Source organism: Sorex fumeus, unplaced genomic scaffold, assembly GCF_029834395.1.
Source record: "Sorex fumeus unplaced genomic scaffold, SorFum_2.1 ptg000111l, whole genome shotgun sequence".
In the NCBI taxonomy this organism is placed as follows: domain Eukaryota; kingdom Metazoa; phylum Chordata; class Mammalia; order Eulipotyphla; family Soricidae; genus Sorex; species Sorex fumeus.
Genome location: NW_026606168.1, coordinates 10,091,197 through 10,114,907, shown reverse-complemented (window position 1 = coordinate 10,114,907; position 23,711 = coordinate 10,091,197). Strand labels below are relative to the sequence as shown.

The 23,711-nt window shown below is 47.5% G+C and overlaps 1 protein-coding gene across 3 annotated transcripts in view; it reads right to left on the bottom strand.

Annotated features, from left to right (window-relative positions):
- Window positions 1-5,970, bottom strand: part of TMOD3 (tropomodulin 3) — a 73,630-nt gene extending 67,660 nt beyond the window's left edge. Inside the window, exon 1 of one of the 3 annotated variants that reach the window (XM_056135427.1) lies at window positions 5,954-5,970. The gene's annotated coding sequence lies outside the window, so the exon portion shown is untranslated. Of the gene's footprint in view, window positions 1-362; window positions 381-1,279; window positions 1,441-5,953 lie in introns of those variants that run through there. The other 2 variants (XM_056135426.1, XM_056135428.1) reach the window with 2 other exon arrangements.
- Window positions 5,971-23,711: the final 17,741 nt, after the last annotated feature.

Here is a 23,711-nt window from a genome sequence, read left to right as displayed (position 1 = left end):
AAGCAAACTAGAAGTCCAACGGTTCAACAGCAAACAAGCTAAGATTAATACACAAGATCTCACTTTTTCATTCTTTGCTCCCTTCGTGGGAAAAGTATTGGAAATAGGATTCTAAGTATTAGAGCAAATGATTATTACACACTCTTAAGTGATGGTTCAATTCGATGCTGGTTGTAGCAAGAGTTAGACCAGGGAAAGCCAGTTTGCTAAACCTAATTTATTTTTTGACAAGCTGATTAATCAATCAATCAAAAAATGCTTGGGGGGGGGGGGGGACACTGATCCAAAGGATCCTCAGAGAAAGAAACATGAGCTGCAAGAAAATGTCCCAAACCTCTGGAGACCGCAGGGAACTCACAAACCTCCACGGGCTGTTTCCTGTTCAAGTCTGACCTCCTGGGAGACGTTTTACTGCAGCCTTTCATTACCAGATGACTTTTGGTTTTAAGAGAAGCCAAGGGCAAGTAGGAAACGCGGCTTTTAACGAACGTCGAAAAGAAAGAAACTCTGGCGGCTGTTTCCCATTTGCTGGTCATCAGAATGCAGGCCTGCACAGGAAGCCCTGCATGCAACTTCGCTAAGCAAACATCTCAAGACCCGGTCACGTCCTCAAAACCAACCCCCCCGACACACACAGACACACACACACAGACACACACACAGAGACACACACACACAGCCGGGTTCAGCTGTGCGGCACGGGAGCCAGGAACTTATTTCTAAGACAGAAGCAAGCGACAGATCAAAAGGGCGAATGCAAGCAGGCAAGGCAAGCCAAATCGCCTTTATTTACTTATTTATTTCTGCAAGGGTGTTTCCCCAGAGGGCTCCACCGCCGCACCCCTGCAAGTTCTCAACTCCTTTGGGAGAGTCCTGGGGAGTGTCCCCCCACCACCCCACCCAGAGTTAACGCCTTGCCGGGGGTGCAGGGCCGGGCGCGTGTGGGCATCCCCGCGGCCGGGGAAAGGTCCCCGGGGAGGCCGAGGGGGTCCCCCTCCCCTGGCGATTCCCCAGCCCGTCGGGGGTCGCGCGCCTCCGCCGCGGGCCACGCCCAGAGCGCGCCCACCCGGCTCGGGGCTCCCCGGAGGCGGCTCCCGGGAAGGGGAGGGACGGGGTCTCCCCGCTCCGGGACCAGGACCGGGGGAGGCGGCGGGAAGCAGAGCCGAGCCGCGCCGCCCCGGCCGGGAGCAGCGACCCCTTTCCATCAGCCGCCAGGGCCCGCGGGACACCCCGTCCGCGCCGCACACCGACTTCCCGGAAAGCGCCGCCCGGGACTCACCTGCCGGGCGCGTCCCGGGGCCGCCGAGCTCCTCCGCTCCGAGAGCCGCGGGGGTGACCTGCTTCGCGTCCCGGCGCCCGCGCGCCCGCCGCCTGGCCAGGGAGTCGCCCGCTCCGCCCGCTCGCGGCTCCCCCTGCTCCGCCGGGCGGTCGCTGCGGCTGTTCCCCTCCGCCGCCGACGCGCGTGCGCACGCCCGCCCCGGCCGCGGGGCAGCTCGGGAGTTGTAGTTCCGGCGGGGAGGGCGCGGCTGGGAGCCGACCCGTCTGGGTTTTTTTTTTTTGCAAGACTTAAGCAGAAACCGACCGGTCCTAGCCTTGTCCTTTTACCCCCGACCTCCCGGGAGCTTTAAACAAAAGCGAGAGAGTTGGACTGGAGCGATATAGCACAGCGAATAGGGTGTTTGCTTTGCACGCGGCTGACCCGGGCTCCATCCCCAGCAACCCATAAGGTGCCCAGAGCACCGCCAGGAGTAACCCCTGTGCATCTCCACGTATGACCCAAAAAGAAAAAAAGCAAATTAATTAATTAATTAAACAAAAGCAAGAGGGGCTTTGGTAAGAGACTCATAGGGCAGGATTTGCTGTGAGGGTTTTCTTTTTTCCCCTTGTTTGTTTGTTTGTTTTTGGGCCACACCCGGCGACTCTCAGGGGTTATTCCTGGTCCTGCACTCATGAATGAACTACTGGCGGTGCTCAGGGTTCATATTGGGTGCAGGCGTTCTAACCAAGGGTCGGTCTCGTGCAAGGCAAACCCCCAACCCACTGTATTATCTCCAGCCCCATGGATTTGTATTGTATTAAAGTTAAAGTGAGAACATGACCTCGTGCCCTTTAAACTGGTCTTGAAAAGTGGGTTAGAAAAATAAAGACTAAGGCACCGAAGACTCATAATTTGGTGCGTGGCACTTCAAGTGGGTAGTGATCCCAAGGATCTCCTGAGCTCTGCATCAAGGGATCTTGTTGAAGTCCGTTGCCCCCTCGTTTTCGGTCCCACTTCACCCTCCTAGTCTGACTTTCAAGGGTGGCAGAGCTGAGCTAGTGTGGGTGGTGGAGGCACGCTGCTCCAAAGAGGGTATTAGAGCAGTGGTAGTCTGGAGTGTGGGAACACCTCAAAAGAATTTTAGGGTGGCTTGTGAAATAGCCACCCCCCTCGCTTTTTTTTTAAAAAATTAGATTTAAAAATAAATCTATTCCCACTGAGAGGGAACAGCGAGGGAGGTAATTCCAACCATCCCTTTAGTCACTGGCTGGAATTTTCCTAGCCTGGAGTAAACCATTCCTGATATATACTCCTGTTATCTATATTTATATAAATAGGTATGACACATATACATGACATACACATACACTCCTGATACGCACAGCTTCTCACCTTCTCATGTAGACAGGAAGAGCCCTGCAGCTTCCAGCTTGAGGTGCATTCCAACCCCACCCAGTTTGGAAGCCAACTAATGGTTAAGTCGCTCTTGGCATTTACTTCTTCCCCTCAGAGAGGGTGCACCCTAGGTAAACACCCTGGGATTTCACGCTATTGGTCGCCACTAATTCCAGCAACAAAGACTGCTTAATGACCAATCAAGTGTTTGTTTTTGTGTGGGGGATTGAATCTAGAGCCTCATTTACACAAGTGCTGTACTGAGTCACACTCCCAGCCCCATGAGTGTTCCCCCCCCCCCCATTCTTTCTGTTTTTATACTACACCCTGTGGTGCTCAGAGCTTAGTCCCTATTCTGTACCCTGGGATCACTCCTGGTAAGGCTCAGGAAGCAGAATGAGGAGCCCCATATGTGGTTCCAGGGCTCAAACCCAGGTCAGCTGCATGTAAGGCAAGAGTTTTACCCTCTCTATTATCTCTCCAGATGCTGGCTTGGAGTGTTGACAGAAAAAAAGGCCCAGTAAATTGCAAGTACTTTTAAAGTAGTCAACACTAAATAATGGTCATTTCATATTATTTCCTATAGTGCTTGGTATTAATCTATTAATCAAATATTCTAGAAGATAATGGCTGAAAGTAACTTTTAATAGAACAGGTGCAACTAATATTTAGTAAGTGCTGAAATCACATCTTATTATCTCATTCCTACTTTGGACAAACTTGCAGGCTATCGAATGTAGCCTGCCCACAGGGCAGAGTCTGGCAAACTCCCCGTGGCCTACCAAATATGCCAAATACCAGTAACAATGATGGGTCTCATTCTCCTAAAGAGCCGTGAATATAATCTCAGGGCTAGGATGAAAGAGACGTTACTGGGGCCTGCTCGAGGCAATCGACGATTAACAGGATGATGAAATGAAATGAAATCACACAAAACTATGCAGTATTCCACTGGTAACACCTCCAGTTCTAAAACATAACCCTGCAAAGAACAGATTAGCATTTCTCATCTATACAGATGGAAAAACTGTAGACACAGAAGAGTTAAGTAGTTCGCAGAAAATCAGTCACTGGGGATCCATAAAAAAACACAACAAAACAAAAAAACAGGTATCAAGACTCAAAGAGTGCTAGAATTTAGAATTTCCAATGTTGATCTTACTAACACATCTCCTAAATCTCATAATATTCTTCAAATAAAATAACCTTCACCATGTTCCAAATACATGAAAAAATCTTTAATCTGGGGATGGAGAGATAGCATAGGAGGTAGGGTATTTGCCTTGCATTGCAAACGGCTGCCTCAGGGCCAATTCCTGAGTGCAGAGCCAGAAAAAAGGCTTTTTTTTTTTTGGAAAAAAAACATTGCAGGAGGTGGCCCCCAAACAAAACAAAACAAAAATCTCTAGTCTAGGGGCTGGAGAAATAGTTCTGCAGGTAAGGCACTTGCCTTGCAGGCAACTGACCCCAGTCTAATGCCTGGAACCCTGTCTAATCCCTCAAGCTCTTCCAGAAGTGATCTCTGAGTACAGAGCTAGGAGTAGTCCCTGAGCACTGAGTCCTGAGTACTAGTAGGTATGGCCCCCAAACAAAAAAATATCTAGTCTACAGAGAAGTTATGCTAATAGGACAGGATGACTAAATATAGGAGGCTCTTATATTTCATTATAAGTTAATAGGAATTCTGGTTAACCAGCAACCTTTTTATGAATTCCTGCTACAAATCCGGACATCACTTCTGGAGAAATTGACAGATGGAGTTCTTGAGAAAGCAATCCAGGTGTAGTGTATTTTAAAATAGAATCTTCTTTGCTTCCTTTGCTTTGTTCTTTAGACTCTTTAATTAGTGCCTAATTTAATCTATGTCATAAATGTTGCCACCTTTCCTCTCTGACCTCATATGGAGGGGTTGGCACACTTGAAATATATTTTCTCTCCTAGCTAATTTTTCCTTAACAAATGTGTGCATCTTGTATTAGCCCTATTTTCTAAATGTGATTTGGACTGGAGAGATAATATAGGGGTTTAGGCACTTGCATTGTGTGTTCAATGCCTGGCACCTCACATGTCCCCCAAGTACTGCCAGAAGGAGGCACAAAGCCAGGAGCAAGGCAGAAAGAAGCACTGCTAGGTGACCCCGAAAACAATAATAATAATTTAAAAAACTAATTAAAAAGTACATTTTTAAATTTGATTATGGATTTCCCCCCTCTTCCTTAAGGTAACATAATCACAGAGCTTACAAAAATCAACCTCACAAATCCATGAACCTTCAATAAACACGTGGGATCAGAAGTATTAATAATGTCCTAGGGCTGGATTGATAGTACAGCAGATAGGGTGCTTGCCTTGCTTGTGGCCAATCTAGGATACATCCCCAGCATCCCATTTAGTCCCCTGCGCCCACCAGGAGTGATCCCTGAGCACAGAGCTAGGAATAAGCCCTGCACAGCTGGGTATGGCCCCCAAACCAAATCAAACCAAAACCAGAACAAACCAAAAATCCCAATTAAACTATTTTAAAAAGTCTTCTCTCTGGGGTTGGAGCGATAGCACAGCAGGTAGGGTGTTTACCTTGCATGCAGCCGATCCGGGTTCAATTCCCAGCATCCCATATGGTCCCCTGAGCACTGCCAGGAGTAATTCCTGAGTGCATGAGCCAGGAGTAACTCCTGTGCATTGCTGGGTGTGACCCAAAAAGCAAAAAGCAAAAAAAAAATCCTCTTTCTGGCTATTCTAGGGCTGGAACGATAGCACAGCGGTAGGGCATTTACCTTGCACGCTGCCAACATGGCCAACCCGAGTTTGAGTCCTCCGCCCCCTCGGAGAGCCCGGCAAGCTACTGAGAGTATCGCGCCCGCACGGCAGAGCCTGGCAAGCTCCCCGTGACGTATTCGATATGCCAGACACAGTAACAACAAAGTCTCCAATGGAGACGTTACTGGGCCCGCTCGAGCAAATTGATGATCAACGGGAGGGCCTTTACCTTACTTTTTTTACTGGCTATTCTCTCAACCTAGAAATTCTCCATCCTAGAAGCCAGAAAGATCTTTTTGTTTTGCTTTTGGGCCACACCAGGTGTAGCTCAGGGCCTACTTTCAGTGTGTGGCATGAGACTCACTGATGGAGGTGCTGGGTACTGAACCCGGACCCTTCCCCCCACATCCAAAGCACGCACACCGCCTCTGAGCGATCTTTGAAAAACAAATCAGATCATGTCTCCCTCCTGCTCTAAACTGCTCGACATTTCTTAAGTCATTTTGAATAAGATCCAAAGTTCCCACCCCTACAAGTCCTTACCTGACATTTCATTTCCTGCTATACACACTCTCATCCTGTTCCTTCTTACTGGCCTCCATGAGGTTAGTTAATCCTGCCTTGTACACGCCCATCCCAAGGGCTCAGCCCTGCACAGAACGCTTTTCCTCTCAAATATCGGGGCCTCAGGTTCTCGTTCTAATGCAGGCTCTGACCATCTCACCTTCTTTTTCGTGCTTTATTTCATTGTACTTGTCCCTGCCTGCATTATGATGTGGATTTTTTGGAGTGGGTGGGGGGTGGGTAAAGGGTCACACTCAGCAATACTCAGGGTTACTTCTGGCTCTGCATTCAGGAATTAATCCTGGCAGTTCTTGGGAGATCCTATAGGATGTCGGGGTTTGGACCTGGGCTCACCATGTGCAAGGCAAGCACGCTTCCTGATGTCCTATCTCTCTAGTCCCAATCACAGTTCCTAAAAAAGAGCTCCGGGGGCCAAAGTAATGCAACCCCTGAGCATTGCTGGGTGTGACCCAAAAAGCAATAAATAAATAAAAATGTAAAAAAAAAATTTCTCCAACCTGGGTTCAATCTTCAATGCTGCAAAAAGTATCTCAGCCCCACCAGAACTGATCCCTGCACCCAGAGTCAGGCACCAACCACAAGCACCACCCAGTGTGACCCCCAAACAAAAGAGAGCTCTCTCCATTTCAGTGTGCATCTTACTGCCTCTTTTTTTTTTTTTTTGCAGACTAGCCGGGTTCAATCCCCAGCACAGCATATAGACCCCTGAGCCCCACCAGGGGTGATTCCTGAGTGCAGAGCCAGGAATAGACCCTGAGCACTGAGGTATGCCCCCCCCAAAAAAAACAACCCAAAATCAAAACATAAATAAATCAAAGGACTGTACTTTAGGGTTCAGAGAGAGCAGTTAAAGCACTAGTCTTGCATCCAGTCAACCCAGGTTGACTGGGTTCAATCTCTAACACCCTATATGGTCCCTGTCAGGAATGACTCCAAAAAATGAAAAGAAATAGGACTATAAAGCTTGCCATAAATAGGGAGCAGAGAGAGAGTACAGCAGGTACTGAACTGTTTGCTTGTATGTGGCCTACCTGGGTTTGATCCCCGGCATCCCATATGGCCCCCCCAGTACCACCAGGAGAGACTCCTGAGAGCAGAGCCAGGAGTAAACCCTGAGCATCACTGGGTGTGACCCAAAAAAAAAAAAGCTTACCATTATTAGCTAATAGTTAGGGGAATAATGGAAATCCTAAAGAGAGGAAAAACAGCAAATACATTTGAGTGACAAGGTAAATAAGTTCCCTGCACATGGCAGATGGAAACACTGTTTCCCAATATTTGTTCTCCTCTGGAGGCCAAGACTGCTGGAGGTCTGCTGTGACTCTGCGGACCCTGCCACATTCCTGCTCCTTCTCTCTCCACGTGGGTGTCACACAGCCCTCCCCAGCTAGGAGGAAGAACTGCTGTGGCCAGTGTCATGTGAGTGGCTATGACACTGCTTCTTGGCAGGAGGTTTGAGAGCTGCTGCCCACGGGGCTGCCCCTGCAAAGAAGGGCCTGTCCATTGGCTGACCCTGCTTCGGGGCCATCAGCGAGTCTGTCAGGGCAGGGCCTCAGGCAAACGCAGGTGCTGGCTGGTTTCCTGAGCAGAGATCACAGGTAGCTTCTCAGTAGCACAAACTGACTCCTGCAGAGCCCCAGGGATGCAAGGGGTCCTCCCAGACCGAGCTGTCATGACCCCCTCCCTCTTCCCCCCACGCATGAAGTGCCCTTAAATCATAAAAAAGAGGTTCCATTCAACAAAGGGGAGAGAACAAATCTCAGCGGCCAGCTGAAATGTTTGAATAAGGGACAAAGTACAGTTCCGATTAGTTTTTTAGGGTTGGTTAGAGTTGACAGTGATTGATAAAATGACACTGAGACTTCGGGCATTGCAAGTCCTCCTTAGTGTGAACTTTACCTTGTGACCAGGGCCAAAGTGATTTAGTAAACACCTGTTGCACTGGATCAATAAAGACAGTGGAGTTCAGCACAATTTTCTTATCAAAGGGGGCTTCTTTCGATAAAACAGGTGGGTTTGTTTGTTTTTTTATTTTTTTTTTGCATTGCAGTTAAGTTTTTAAAGTCATGGGTTTATGGGGGCCAGAGCAACTGTACAGCAGGTAGGGTGTTTGCCTTGCATGTGGCAGACCCAGGTTCAATCCCTGGCACCCTATATGGTCCCCTGAACACTGCCAAGAGTGATCCCTGAGCTCAGAGCCTGAGCACTGTTTGGTGTGGCCCCCAAACAAAAACAAAATAAAAGATTTGTGCTTTATAGATTAGAGATCACTTAAGCTAAAGACATGAAGCTAAAAACCATATGTTAGCTAAAACTTAAATAATTTTTCAGGGGATGGTTAGGCCATACCTGACTATGTTTGGGGATTACACCTGGGTGGGGTTGGGGGTGGTAAACTCTTCACAGTACTGGGGATAGAACCCAGTTTGGCCACATGCAAAGCAGGTGCCTTGCCTGCTGAACTCCCCCTTCACCCTGCTGAAAGTAAGGATCTCGTTCTGGGAGCTGGGAGGGAGGTGAGACTTGGAGAAGACTCACACCAAGGCCAGCGCATACCACTTCATAGGGAGGATCGAGCAAATTCTTCAGCCCCATGGCCCCATCCCTGCGTGGCAGAGGAGGCCTCCTCCAGTTTCACCGTCCACCTCAAATGCCTATTTCTCACGAAAACCTCCCTCCTGCCTTCAGCTGGAATTAGTGTAATCATGCCTTACATTTTCTTATGCTTCCTTATTACGCTTCCACTGGTGGTGTGCTGAATACACACTTCAGACTTTGCCCAAAGGTTGAGAAGGAAAATTTTTACCTGAAGCCAAGGTAGGTAACAAATATCACAACCAAAGCAGAAACTTCTAGAATATACAAAGAAACCTAAAATAAAATGCAAAAATATATATTTTTAAAATGCTGGTGCTAAAATTGCAGTACTGGGGGCTGAGGAGATTGTACAGTAGATAAGAAGCTTGCCTTGCATGTGGACAACCAAGATTTGCTCCCCAGCATCCCATATGGTACCATGATCACCACTAGGTATGGGTCCAAAACCAAAATAATAAAAGGCAAAAAAGGTAAAGGCCCTCCCGTTGATCGTCGATTTGCTCGAGCGGGCCCAGTAACATCTCCATTGGAGACTTTGTTGTTACTGTGTCTGGCATATCGAATACTCTCGGTAGCTTGCCGGGCTCTCCGAGAGGGGCGGAGGAATAATAATAAAAAGAAAATAAAATTGCAGGGCCTTGGGTTGGAGAGAGCGCTCAACGGCCTGAGCAGATGCTTTGCATGCAGGAAACCCGGGTTTATCCCTGTCATTGCACCATTCCCCTAGCACTGCTGGGAGAGACCCCTGAGAACCACCCCAGGAGTAGTCTCTGAGCACCACTGGGTGTGGCCCTGTAACAAAACGGAAAGAAAGTATACTGCTTTTCTGGGTGATCTCCCAAGAAGTGCTTGGGCCCAGTAATGTGTCACTGCTCAGTCCCAGAGGTGCTGGGAGCCATGCCTTCAGGGGTATGCCCTGCCCAGCACTGCCCAGTGAGTGCCACGTGGTTGGTGCTGGGGATTGACCTCGGGGCCTGTCACATGCAAGCTATGTTCTGTAACCCTTCAAAGAGGTGATCTGGGTCCAATCAATGAATGCAGGAGGTCTGACCTCATCACTGGCACCACATGGTCCCCCAAGTACTGCCAGGAGCAACCTCTCAGCACAGAGGCAGGAGTAGCCCCTGAGCACCTCTAGATATGGCTCCAGAGCAAAGAAATAAATGCTATGTACATCAATAATGATACCACAAACAGATTTATGACATAATCTCTAGTTTCCTTCCCTGTATTACATTTTATAAACTTTTCATATATTAAACTTGGTCAATTTTACAAAACTTTTTTGGATTTCGGACCATCCGTATTCAGGAATTACTCCTGGTTTTGTGCACAGGGTCACTCCTGGTAACGCTCAGGGGGCTCTATGTGCTGGGGGTCAAACTGGGATCCCCAAGGCAAGTGTCTGAAAACCTGGATTATATCTCCAGGCAGTTTAATAATTTTTTTTTTACTTTTTTGGGTTATACCCAGTGATGCTCAGGGGTTACTCCTGGCTCTGTATTCAGGAATGGTGGTGCTTGGGGCACCATATGGGATGCCAGGAATTGAACTTGGGTTGGCCACGTGCAAGGCAAATGCCCTACCTGCCGTACTATGGCTCCAGCCCTGTATTTATTTATTTATTTATTACTAAGAGATACTTTTTTCTTTATTAAAAGAGAGAGTTCATACTACTAATGAGAGTTCATACTTTTATATTGCAGTAACTGAGCGTACTCTCCTGTTTACTTAGCTGCTCGACATTTAGTTTTTAATTATTTTTAACTGGTTTTGAGCATATAAGAAACCTTTCACAATCAGCAACTGTGGCAACATCTTGCCTCTTGCCTACTCAGTGCTCAATATCCATTTTGCTTTGATGGAATTTCAACAAATAGCTTTCAGATTACATCAGAACATGCGTCTGTACTGAAAACATATATATTTATGCTTTTAAATGTTTTCATATGTATATTACATATAATAGCAAATCTGAGTCTGTACTGAAAACATATTTTTGTATATATTTCATTTATACATATTATATATTTATATATATAAAATAGCATATCTAAATGACATTGATTGATCCTCCTATAATTCAGTGTCACTCTTGACTTATTAGCGATAACATTTATACACCCATAAATTCCTACTATGCCAATGTTCAGGATGACAGAAATGATATTGAAGTAAGAAACCCAAAAGTTGAGACTCAAAGTCTGGATCACATAGCAGATTTCTGGCCAAATGCCAAGACTCTGTCTAAGGTTACTTAAAACAGAATCAGCTTCTTGGCGCATATGTCCTGCTTCTTGCCGACAAGCTCTCAATCAACAGCATTAGGCCCTATTTTGCCCATTGTGTCTTCTGTGGCTGAGGTATTGGATTAAATCACAGTGTTAGTTCTGTTAAACTTTATCTGTTTAGATACAGGCTTATACTTTGTCCCATGCGGTTATTTTTTTATGATACCAGAGATGGGAGAACTCACATATGGGAGGCCTGCTTGCTATCGCTGATACACAGTCAGTTAATTCTGAATCTGTCAAACAATTCTTTGTCCTGTCCTGGGGATGTGGCTCATCAGGCAAGTGCATGCCTTTCGTGCCTAAGACCAGGACTCCCCTCCCCTCCCACCCCAAATCCCTTGTCTAGGGTTTAAAATTAAAGACTCAGTATTCTATCATCATCATATTCAAATTATTGGTAAACCACAGATCAAAACCCATCAAGGAAAGAGCCCTGCAGTGGCTACTAATTTCTTCTGGTTAAACATTTCTTATTAATTGGGGTCAGAGCGATAGTACAGGGGGTAGGGCATTTATCTTGTATGCGGCCGACCCACATTTAATTCCCAGCATCCCATATGGTCCCCCAAGCACCACCAGGAGTAATTCCTGAGTGCAGAGTCAAGAGTAACCCCTGAATATCTCCAGGTGTGACCCCCCATAAAAAAATCTCTTATTCATCAACATTTCAGTTACAATGAAGAGTCTTTAAAAAGAGGGACAAGAGAAATAATTCAAGGGGCTGGAGCTGATCTTTGCAGGTTCAATTCCCAGCACTGGGAGGGTAGCTAGAGAGCTCATACAATGGCTAAGGTGCTTGCCTTGCCCACAACTGACCCAGGTTTGATCCTTAGTCCAAGTCATGGTCCCCCAGTCCTGCTAGGGCCATGAGTCTGCAAGCAATAAGCGTTTTCTGATTAAAGGAAAAAGAATGATAAAAGAGAGAAAGACAAAGTGGACACAAATCACCAGAACAAGCACTGTGGAGTCATCAAAGACCAACTCTCAAGACACAGAAGAGTGATTTTTCTGAGGAATCTAAAGGAAGTGGCCTCAGCAATCCACAGATGGATTCCACTTAGGAAAAGGGAGGAATAAGGGGCGGGAGAGACAGTACAGCAGATAGGGCACTTGCTTTGCATATGGCTGAGCCAAGTTCAAACCCCAGCAGGCCTCTGTTCCTCAAGCACTGCCAAGAGGGATCCCTGAGCACAGTGGTAGGAGTAAGCCCTGAGCATCGCCAGGTGTGGCCCAAAACCAAACCAACTTAAAAAAAAAGAGGTGGGGAGAAGGGGAAGGGGGAACTACAGTGATCCCCTTTTTTTGGTGAGGTAAAGGGAGCAAGAAGGTAAAACAAAAAGACAAACACAACTAGAACTGGGGCCTGTAGGAGGTGGAGACTAGATCGTGAGGATGAACCCTGAGAGGTTGATTAGTGCCCTGATCACAGAGAACCCCAGCTGGAGCCCCCCAGCTTCCAGCTTCCCCTGCTGCCGGGACTGGTACCCATCTCTGCCCACTCACTTTCTCCCACCTGAGGCTGCATGTGGAAGATGACTGGGACTCGGGAACCAGGCCCCAGCACACACCAATCGTGTGGCTGCCTTGATGTGGAACATCCCAGCCTGAAGGACTGTGAATAAAACCCAGTGTGTGTGCCCTGCTGTGTGTGGTCAGGCTCTTTGTGAGAGCAGCTGGTGGAGGCAGGTATTTGTACCAAGTTTAGGGACATGAGGAAGTTGGCTGGCACTGCTTGTGTCGTCCCCCCCCCACACACACACACATAGATACAAGGTAGTTTATGATTAGGTTTCAGTCATACAATGTTGTGATACCCATCCCTTCACCAGTGCACATTTCCTACCCCCAATGTCCCCAGTTTCCCTCCCACCATTCTCCATCTCCCCACACCCCACCCCAGCCTGCCTCTATGACAGACACTTGACTTCTCTCTCTTTCCTTCTGGCATTATGAATTGCAATATAGGTACGGAGAGGCTATCATATATATCCCTTTACCTACTTTCAGCACTCAGTTCTTGTCCAGAGTGATCATTTCCAACTATCATTGTCTTACTGCTCCCTTCTCTATTGTAACTGCCCTCCCCCTGACCTTCCATTTGTGGCAAGCTTCATCTGTGGACCATTCCTCCTGGTTCTTGTTTTTACTGTCCATGAGTATTTGTCTGATATTATGCTCTTTTTTTTCATATCCCAAAGATTAGTGCAGTCATTCTAAAGTTCTCTCTCTCTTTTGGACTCATTTCACTCAGTCAGATACTCTCCATGTCCATCCATTTATAAGCAAATTTCATGACTTCATTTTCCTGGGGGCCACTTAGTATTTCATTGTGTAGATGTATTATTGTGTGGCCAGCACTGGTGGTTTTTTTTTTTTTTAAGTAAAAACAGATAGGAAGGGGAAGGAGGGAGAGAAAGTGAGAGAGAGCAACACACTTAAGAGAGAACATGGGCTTCTCCAAAGGCGAAGAGAAATCCTACACACATCTCAACATTAAATATAATAGCATGAAAGTTCACATCTCAAGAGGGGAGATGCGGGCGCCACACGTGCTCAGCCACATGGGCACAAGCAGCACATGGGCTCGGGCAGCATATGCGCTTGGCACTGTTTCGGAGATACAGTAAGAACAAGCATGATCCACTTGAAAAAACAAAAACAAAAAGAAACCTGGGAAGGAGTGGGGATGCTTTAGTTGGGATTGAAAATACTGGATGGTTTGTCAAAGGGTATGTGTGTGTGTGTGTGTGTGTGTGTGTGTGTGTGTGTGTGTGTGTGTGTGTGTGTAATATACCTTAGCAGCTTCAGAGAAATGAGAGCAATACACGCACACATACATCCCTCCTGCTCTGAGAGTTGACGATTTACCTTTATTTCCGAGTTCCTGGAGTGTTGTGAATGCCGAGAGATGGTAATGAACTCAGCTGATGAAAGATGGTCAAGGTTGCTGAAAGCCCAAACTGAAGAGGACAACTGCCCATTCACGAACCAGAAAATCTGAAAGATCTGCTTGTACTAGATCCTACCCCTGCCCCCGCCTCTACTGTTTCCTGCTGCCCCCTCTCAATATCAGCATGGAGAGCAGCTAGTGACAATAATCCAGGGCACCCTAGCTTGTCCTCAGTGTCCCTTGCAGTACACAGGCTGCCCTGAGTCTGGTCCTCTTTGTGGACAAGATCTCTGCACCAAGGCTGATACAATAGTCAGCTGTGTGTCGAGCTGAGCCCAGGCACATTCAGGGAGGGGGAGATGTGGGCAGTTACATTATCAGGCTACACCAAGGAGGGGACAGAGTCAGAGTGTGCCATGTGTCCTGTCCATAGCAGCACAGCCTTCCTGGAAAAAATACTTATCAGAGCCCCAAGCAGGTTGTGATGCTGAGTTTGTGCCAAGGAGAGAGACCGAATGAATAAATCATGGACTGAGTTGGCTTCTGGGGACATTCTGGGGGGATCCTTGGGGGACAGGTGACTCATAGCTTGTGCTGAGTGAAAGGGGGAATGACACAGTTCAGCGAGACTCCCCTATCATCCCCTGGAGCTCCTTTGGGAAGCAGACATTTACCACCCTGGTCCTTCCCGTGGGAGGTTGGGGTGATGTCAGCCTTTGGGGGTAGGGTGCGGCCACCCTCCCCTTAATGTTCTCAAGCCTTTGCTGGAAGAGACTCAAGGGCGCCAATAATCCCTGAAGCAGAGTGTGTGGAGCAGAGGCGGACTCAGGGTGCGCCCGAGTGTCCGGGTGGGGAGGGAGAGCACAGAAACCCTGCCTCACTGTGGGGAGGTGACTTCTCCGTGGAAAACTGTGGGTCCCCACTGGAAAGGCCACTCTGAGAAGTGACACCCTTCTACAGAACCATCTTGCACATTGGTGATGGACACTGGGCAGCGGTGTTGGGAGAGGGATGCTGATCGGCGGCCACCATGCCCCAGCAACTCCCCCAGATGAGAGGGAGGATGCGATGCTCCTGGGAGTGTGGGACAGTGAGGGAGTGAGGGGCAGTGGGTGGGACGGACGCCCTGTGATTCTTCTCCTCTTCACAAACCCTCCTGCTCCCTCCTCCAGCACTGGGTGCAGGCACCACCCATGGACGCTGATCAATGTCCACCACAGTCTGCTGCTCCTGGGGAGAGTGTCTACGCATCTCTGAGGAAGGAGATGGTCTGCAGGCAGGTGTCAAGGTACTACTTCCCCTCTACTGAGATGTTTCCCAGGGCCTGTATCCTCCAGTCACAATGAGGAGAATACACACGGCCCTGCTCCCGTCTGTGGGCAGGGGATGCCTCTGGTATTCATGCCCCTGCTGGGGCTAGGGGACATTCCCCAGAGTTCTTACTACCCAGGAAGCAGAAGTTCAGGATTATTGGTGTTTGGAGACCTAGCTAGGATTTTCAGATGCATGTGATTTGGGGTAAGATGGCACCAATACCTACTTTTCTGGAGAGGGCTCTACAGGGAGGCATCTTACAGAAACTCAAACACTGGGGTGCATCTCCCTGGAGGGCACTGCTACAGGAGGTACTTCGTCTGGAAATTCTTCTAGAATATGTTGATGATCAAAAAGCAGGCCAGAGAATGTGCCCAAAGGGCAGGCACATGTGCATCATTTGAGGGACCATTTGGTTTACTCCCCAGTTCCACTCTGTCCCTGAGCTGGAATTTACCCCACTCCAAGGCTCAGGCTGAGAACCGGTTTGAAAAAGACAACTTCTTAGGGGCCAGAGACATGATACAGAGGATAAGGCACCGAGGCAGACAAACCTCTGCCCATGTACTGGAGCTCACTTCCAGCAGGTTAACGCAGAGAGCAGAGTCTGACAGGGAGTGGCTGAGTCTGGATGACACAACATAACCTCGAAGTGCACTCGGAATGTCCTGGTCCTAGTCTGGCTTAGTAACCTGGGCATGTCCTCCAGTTGTGCTCATGTCCTAGAAGTGGTCCAGACCCTGCTTTTCAAAAGTCAGATGCTTGGGAGTTTCTGCTTCTATCCTCGCCTGTGAGCGGCCTGCCAATGTCCCCTCATCAGGAGTTATATATATATTTTTTGCTTTTTGGGTCACACCTGGTGATGCACAGGGGTTACTCCTGGCTTTCCACTCAGGAATTACGCCTGGCGGTGCTCAGGGGACCATATGGGATGCTGGGAATCGAACCTAGGTCGGCCGTGTGCAAGGCAAACTTCCTACCCACTGTGCTATTGCTCTAGCCCTATCTTTAATACAGAGCTCTCACCTTTGTTCAGGGCCCAGATTTTTTGGAGAACGAGCTCTGGTGGGTCTGCTGGCATAATGAAAATAATGTTCTCTGGGGCTGGAGCAATAGCACAGCGGGTAGGGCGTTTGCCTTGCATGCAGCCAACATGGCTGACACAGGTTCGATTCCCAGAATCCCATATGGTCCCCTGAGCACCGCCAGGAGTAATTCCTGAGTGCATCAGCCAGGAGTGACCCCTGAGCATCGCCGGGTGTGACCCAAAAAGCAAAAATAAAAAGCAAAAAAAAAAAAAAGAAAAAGAAAAAGAAAATAATGTTCTCCTACATCTCAAAGGGTGCTGCATTTGGTGGCAATTTTAGCAACCCCTGAGCACAAGAGTAAGCCCTGACTACAGTTATATGTGGTCTCAAAACAAAACAAACAGTTCCCGGCACCAATGATGCCTTAAGTATTACTAGGAGCAACCCCTGAGCACTGAGCCAGTAGCAGTCCCCAAGCATTTCCAGTGTGGTCTAATCCCCCCTCCCACCAAAAAATAAAAAAATCAAGAAATCAAAAATCAAAAACGAATTTAAAAAAAAGGGGGGGTGAGCTGGAAATATAGTACAGTGGGTAGGGAGCTTGCCTTGCATGTGGCCAACTCGAGTTTGATCCCCAGCACCCCATGTGGTCCCCTGAGTGCTGTCAGGAGTGATCTCTGAGCATAGGGCCAAGCCCCACCCAGCACTTGAGAGGAGTCAAAGGCCCAAAAATCAAGAGAAAGGGAGACAGCATATGCCTGCCACACTGGGCAGCTCCAGGCACCACCGGTTGTGATGAACTCCAAGTACAGACTGTTCTATTCACCAACTATGCCCACGATATCTCATTTCTTATTCCAAGCGAATCTGCACATTCTCATAGAAATCACTGCTCCCCTTCTAAGTGCTTATGAAGCACTCAAGCAGACAACAAGCTCTGCTAAAGTTCTGCTCAGGGCCGATCAGCTCAGTGGTTGACAATCTGGAGAATCCCGTCCGACCTCCGCCATCACACCCTTTTTGAGTTACAGATCTGTCTGCTTCTCTGACAGAATCTCCTTTCCTAGGTTGGCTGGGCCCAAAGCCTCACCCAGCAACCCCCAAGCACAATTTTACCCAATTCCTGCTGGAGTCCCAAGACCACCTCCGAGGCAGGAGGCTTTGGTCATGAGCCCAGGTCTTGACTGGGGGGCCTGGGAAGTAGACCGGGCATGTGGGAGCACGGCTTCTGAGCGCCAGAGGGAGAGGCTGGGTCTCATGTCAGACTCCGTCGATTGCTCCTGAAGGCAAAATGAAGTAACAGAAAGATGAATAAGGAGAAACACGGGGGGAACAGCCCGGGAACCTGCAGGAATTACACGACAGAGAGCCAAGCTGGACTCTGCTATCTGCCCGATCCCGTGTCTTTTCAATCCTCAGAGTGATCCAGAAGGGTCTTTCTGCCTGCTGGGAACGGACAGAAAAATCCAGCCGAGTTCGTCCTGCTTCAGCTCCCAACTCTGGCAGTAGGGCACGGGCAGCCTGCAGGCATCACTGTGGTTGGGCAGTCACGCAGGTGAAACTGGGGACAGTCATCTCCAAACGCCTTCATATACTGGGCACTGTCCCCAATGACAGACGCACTCTTCCTTAGGACAGTACTGTGGAGTACGACGACTGCTCCTGTTCTACGGATGAACCAAGGCTGGGAGATTCGTAGACACACAAATGAGAATTGAAGAAGTGTGAGCCCAAAGAAGAGTATACTGGGATCACTTATTTCTAATCGCCAATGGCTGACAGAAACCTTGACCTAATTACAGCATGTGTTGTCACCGGTGTGAGGCAACAAACAGAATGAGAGGAGTCAAAGGCCTTTGCGTGCTTCTGGGCTAGTATGGGCTTATCAATCCAAGTGACAGCAGTCCAGGAGGAGGGCAGGGAAGAACTGGGTTTTCTTACTTTCCCAGGGCAAATCTTTACAATCTAACTTTATTGTTCTCAGTGTTCCAAGTTATAAATCCCAGACTAGCTTTTAAAAATCAAGTGATTCAAAAGGTAACACAAAATTTCAAAGGTGAAAAGAAAATTTTTTTAGGTCATATCTGCAATGCCCAGGGGTTACTCCTGGCCCTGCACTCAGGAATTACTCCTATTGGTGTTCTGGGGACCATATGGGATGCTGGGATAGAACCTGGGTGAGCCCCGTGCAAGGCAAAAGCCCTATCTGCTGTACTATTGCTCCAGCCCCAAAGGTGAAAAAAGTAATCCATCGGGATTATTGGTGCTCATGCTCATAATTACTCTCATCGCTAGAAGTCTAATGCGCTGGAGCGATAGCACAGCGGGCAGGACGTTCGCCTTACAAGCGGCCAACATGGCCGACCCGAGTTCGATTCCTCCGCCCCTCTCGGAGAGCCCGGCAAGCTACCGAGAGTATTCGATATGCCAGACACAGTAACAACAAAGTCTCCAATGGAGACGTTACTGGGCCCGCTCGAGCAAATCGACGATCAACGGGAGGGCCTTTACCTTTACCTTTGCTCATAATTATTATCATTATAATTTGGGGGACTTGAGGGCCATACTCAGTTGTGCTCAGGGATTGCTCCTAGCGGTGCTTTGGGGACCATACTCCACCCTCTCACCCCCCTCCCAGATTATTTTAAACATCTGAATCTGACCTGTTTCTTTTATTCATTGGTTTGGGGGCCACACCTGGTGATAGTCAGGGTTTACTCCTGGCTTTGCACTCAAGAATCACTCAGTCTTGGGGGACTATGTGTGATGCCAGGGATCAAACCAGGGTCTGCCGTGTGCAGGCAGGTACCCTCCCCACTGTACTACCTCTCCGCTCCCAACCTATTTCTTTTAATGATGAACTTCCTTCTTCTGGCTACTTCTCATTGTCTACCTACTTCTTATCTTCAAAATAGCTAACCACTTGTTAATCCTTTCTGCATGTCAACCACTTAAACAAATCAACTTCTAATAATCTCATTAAACAGGTTTTAAGGATAAAAGGCAAATTTATTATTTCCTAATAATTGAGATTTTGATTGGTTAAAACCAAAGATTTGGGGGACTAGAGAAGAGAGTGCAGCAGGAAAGGCGCTGCCCTACATGCGGCTGATCTGGGTTCAATCCCTAGTACCATTGATCGTCCCCTGAACCCCACCAGGGGTAATCCCTGAGCACAGTGCCAGGAGTAAGCCCTGAGCACAGAGCCAGGTGTGGACTTAAAACCAGAGAAACAAAACAAGAATAAAGTTGTTGATCGATTAGAGCAGTAAATACTTGACAAGGATAGGGCCCAAATGGTAAGAGTGGATGCCTTGCATACAAGACCTTGGTATTTTTTGTTTTGTTTTGTTTTTATGTTGGACTTGACGTTACTGGGCCACACTCACAGTGCTCAGTGCTGACTCCTGCCTCTGTGCTCAGGTGTTCAGGGGAGCTTAATTGGTGACCCTCTACTGGGTCAGCTGCCTGCAAGACAAGTGCTTCAACCTTGGTAATATCTCTTATGTCTAAGGCTTTGGGTTGACCTTAGTCCCACATGGCCTCTGAGCACTAGGAATGACCACTAGGCATGACCTCCAGAACTAAAAAACAGAAAAATCCCAAATACGCATACCTTAGCATTAGATCTGGTTAATTCCACAGGTTCTAGCATTACAACTAGTAGTATAACTATAAGGGATCCTTATCAATAATCCAGGTAAAAAAAATTACACTCTTCATAGATTTTGCTTTATCACACATTTATTTCCCACACAATGTTCCAGTTTACAATTAAAAGGCAAATTACACTAATCAGTTTCCTAGTGAATATTATAAATGCCTACTTTTGATCAAAAATGTCAAAATGAGACATGAAACTGTGGATTTTTCAGTAACTGCTTAGTCAAACAAATATTCCCAATTTAGGATTAATTCATTTACAAAGTATTATTTCCATTGTTCTCTCTAAAACAATACAGGCACACAGAAAGTCACATAATAGGCATCCATATTGGTAAAATATTACAGGTTGGTTGCATGCAAGTTATTTTACATTTTTAAGTACAATGAAAAACGCTGCTTATTTTTCTTTCTAAAAAAAGAAACAAAATCTAAAGCCTTAATTAAAATATAAGTATTATTCCATGACTATAACATAGTGAGTATTTTGTTTGTTTGTTTTAGAAAAACCAAAGTGACAGACACAAGAATTTTCAGGTTCAAATAAATTCCTTCTTAACTAAAGATTGTCTCTGGCAACATTAGCTTACTAAAATAAAATTTCCTGAAACAGCATTTTATTATCCATCTCATTCCACACATCTCACCCCATGGTCAATTCCTTTCCATTCATATTTTGATCGATATGGGCAGTTTTTGATCCTGGGTCAGCTTCTCTCAATCAGGGCACATTTCTGACTGGATTCTCTGTTATCTACCCAGTCAACATGTGCTCAGAAACACACACACACACACACACACACACACACACGTATGCAGACACATACACACATATGGGTATGCATACCCACACACAGATAACACACACATACACACAAATATTTCAAATAAAAGCCTGTGAAAAAAATGCTGTGTACTGTTTCCTTCTCTGTATTTCCTCCTCTCCACCATTTCTGAGGATAAATTTTCTATTTATTCATTTGATTTGTGATTTATTGTTTTACTTTATTGTTATTTTTGGTTTGGGGGCCACACCTGGCAGTGTTCAGGATTAACTCCTGGATTGGTGCTCAGAGATCATTTCTGGTGGGGCTCAGGGTACAGAACCCCAGTCAGCCATGTGTAAGGCAAATGCCTTACCGGGTTGTATTATCTCTCCAGTTCCCCAATTTTACATAATTTTAAATGGCTCATCCAGACCGATTCTGAAGATGCTAAAAACCGGATGTGTCATTTGATGCACAAAACAAAGCTGAGTGAGCTGGAGAATCCTCCCCACAGACACACACAGCTGACATTCACATCAGAGCCGTTTTCCCTAAAGGTCACCTGCTGGCAAGTGGAGCACACCATTTAGGGGCTAGAGGACAGCTCCACCAAAGCGATGTTTATGAAGCACCCACGATGTACAAGGCACGTTACTAGACGCCATGCAGATACAAAGACTGAGGAGAGACCCCCTGGCTCCAAGCGCTGATGAGAATCCTGCAAGTGTGTGTCAACCCAGACCCAGAAGAAAATAACACTGACCAGGACTGAGTTTGCTGGTGATAACAAAGCAGCTGTGGGACCCCTAGGGACAATCTCTCCTCTGCCTCCAGTTATACCTCAAAAGTTGTAGGCGGCCACACCCTTGTGACAGCACTCGGCAGGAGGGGAACAGAGTCCCTGATGTCCTGCCTTCGGCTCTGTGTCAAGATTCTGGTCATGTCCCAGGGTCAAGGTACTTATCAGAATGACCCAGGAAGATGCCCAAGTGCACATTTCAATGGTATAGAACATTCACCCTCAACCGCTCCCACCTCTACGTCGAAAGTTAAAAAAACAAAACAAAAACAATCCCACTTCTTACTAATCTACCTACATTCAATTCCCCACATTTGAAAACGTGCTGGTCGGAAAAAAACTAAGACAATCCAGGAGGCAGCGGAAAACATCAGTGAATCTATGATAAAGGTGAGCTCCCACTTGGTGTGACCCTTCCCTGCGTTTCTCACTCAACTATCTGATTACAGTCTCACCACAACTCTGTGAGGTAGTTAGTGAAGATATTATTCCCATAATACAGCTGAAGAACCTCAGGGGCTTGCCCCTAGGTCCCCCAGCTAAGAAAGCATGGAGCCAAGTGTCCAGATGTCTTGACTCCAAATCCAGGGCTCTTCCCCCTATATAGTCTATAATTGTCAGGCAATTGAATGAATTGCCCAGAATCATATACCTGCTAAGTGTTGGTGATGGGATTAGGAGACAGTCTCCAAATCTGCAGTATGGTGCCCTTCCACCATACCCACAAGCAGAGCCAGTGAGCTCAGAATAACTCCTGCGGGGGACACCAAGGTCAACTCTGGTCTCCTTCAACCTCCCCGAAATCAGCAATGTGTCGCAAAAGCGGGGATAACCTCGACGGCCCTCCCAGAACACTTCCCAGAGACAGTTTACCGAGTTAAACCTCCTTTGCCTCATCAACCAAGACGGGAGATGGGAAGCTGAGCTGATCTCCTGCCTTGAGTTACACTAAAAACCTTTCCTTTCCACCTTCCTTCCCCACCCCACTCAGCTCCCCACCCCCATTTCTGATGCCCACTTGGGCTTGGGGGACTACATGGGGCACTGGGGACTGAACCCAGGTTCATGCAAGGTGAGCACCTTGCCCTGCTATACTATCACTCAGGCCCCTCCGTTCTTTTCACCAAACTCCGGAAACAGAAACAGAATTCAGTCTGAGCTACGGTGGGGAGTGAGAGGCAGTGAAGAACCTGTAGGTTCTGGATCCTTCTTTCCGCAGCAGCACCTTTCTGGGAGGCCTGCTCACTTGCTAAGGGTTTACTGCTGCTTCAAAGCGTTTTCTTGCCTTTCCTCTTGCACCTGTTCCCGTCTCTGAGCTTTAAGGTCAGGCTGAGCTCAAACTTTCCTTTTTAGCTCTCTGTCCATTACAGTAACAAGAGCTAACACTGCGTCACTCGTGGGAGAAAGGAAGTTTCCCAATGGTGCCTTAAAGCCTAGCGCCAGGAGCAGTCCCTCGGATTAGGAGAAACATGCCACAGGATCTGGTAATCACAATTAACTTCCCGCCCAGTTTTGCCGAAGCGATTCAATAACCGGAACTAGAGAGAGTATCTAATTTTTCAAAAAGGCATTCTATCCCCCACCTCCCAAGCCAGGAATATTAATCCAGATTTCTTCCTATTAAGTCCTTCCTATTAAGTCTTCCTATTAAGTCCTATTAATCCAGATTTCTTCTATTTTCTGTCTCCTGTAAAGTCATCTAGGACAGGTCGAAGCATATCACATCCACAAGGAAAGGAAAGGTCCCCCTCAGTTTTGGCCGCAGGAAAGGACCGAGGCCACAGCACCGGCCTTCCGCAAAGAGTCTGACAGGCTTGTGGCATTATTCTGAGCACACTGGTCTCCCTGATGCAGGGGCCCTGCTGTGGCCCCTCATTCTCTCTGCAGAAGCAGCAGGTGCTGTTCTGCCTGGGTGGTCAGGCTTCTCTTAGGGACAGTGTTGCAGAGGACAGGTGTTGGAATGATGTTGGACAGGCTTTGACTGCACTGGACTGAGGGCTCAGGGCTGGGAGAGCCACAGGGGCTGTGGCGATGAGGGACAGTCTGTGTAGCCGAGGCCCTGAGCCTTGAGGCTGGGAGACGCATCTCCCGTCAGTGGTCTGGATGGAGCCAAATACCTCCTTAGGGTATGTGGCAATTTGAATGTACAAAATCCCTATATACAAAATACCCTACATGGATGGAAGCAAGGGGCTGGACCTTGTTCATGGAAATGGAGAACGTCCACTTTTGACAGCGAGGTGCATGGAGAGATTGGCTGGGACAATGACACGAGTTCTAGGCTGCTAAGAGTTATTCCCTACGAGTTATCTCTACGTGAATTATGCTCTATGAGTTACCTATGAGTTATGTGGTGAAATTTA